The sequence below is a fragment of the Acyrthosiphon pisum genome, chromosome X (genome assembly GCF_005508785.2).
Source record: "Acyrthosiphon pisum isolate AL4f chromosome X, pea_aphid_22Mar2018_4r6ur, whole genome shotgun sequence".
Taxonomy (NCBI): domain Eukaryota; kingdom Metazoa; phylum Arthropoda; class Insecta; order Hemiptera; family Aphididae; genus Acyrthosiphon; species Acyrthosiphon pisum.
Window position 1 is genome coordinate 56294704 of NC_042493.1, and position 926 is coordinate 56295629.

The 926-nt window shown below is 29.3% G+C and overlaps 1 protein-coding gene across 1 annotated transcript in view; it reads left to right on the forward strand.

Annotated features, from left to right (window-relative positions):
- LOC100166454 (mitogen-activated protein kinase-binding protein 1) overlaps positions 1-926 on the forward strand; it is an 18979-nt gene that overhangs the window by 4966 nt on the left and 13087 nt on the right. The gene's annotated exons all lie outside the window — the stretch shown is intronic.

A 926-nucleotide genomic window follows, 5' to 3' on the forward strand; every position in this document is an offset into this window, starting at 1 on the left:
TGTGAACGACAATTTGCCATGTCGTGCGTGTGTAAGACGGAGACAACAAATGTATGGGTAGCGTCCTCTTAAATAAAAATATTTAAAAAATCTTCCGTCGCACCACAGATAATTTTGTTCTTTATAATCGTTATAATAGACAATAGGTAATAGGTACCTTAATTTAAACAATGAGTAAATTATTATGGATAAATATTTAAACATTTATATTACACGTGTGTAAGACGGAGAAAACAATTTGGTACCTACATACATTTATGTGCCCTCTTAAAATTGTTTTCATAAATAAATTGGAATGTACAATATAATTAGATTTTGAACCATAAAAATAAATTCATCAAACCAATACGTAAATACGTTGGCCATTACTATGAAGTTCGATAATGATATCAATAGCATAGGTGACAACGACAGGTACCTGTATAATAGGTAGGATTTTATTTCAGTCTTCACTCTTCAGGTAAGGGTTTCTTTGATGTAAGGTCGATTTTTGGATTGAATTTTGTTGTTAAATCACAAAAAACCTAGGTTGAATTGGTTTTTCAACTTAAAAGTTAATTTTTATATCATACATTTTTTACATAATTATAATTTATAATAGGTATGTTATGAAAGTGTCATCAGTGGGTGGCTTCTTTATTCCAAATTTTCAATTTCCTTGTCACTAGCTCATACTCTTATTGTGCCGTTTGAGTACAGATTGTGTATTTATTAATAATATAATTAGGTACTTTTACATGGCTACATAACACTCTATAAACACTTAAATACAGACTTTGGTAGTATTCCGAATAGTTAAATACACAACGTATAGGCAAGCATATGAATATCAAATAAATATAAAACATTTTGTACGTAATAAATAATAATCAATATTAGCGGTACGCCAGTACCTACCTATATATATATCTTTAGGACGTGAATCC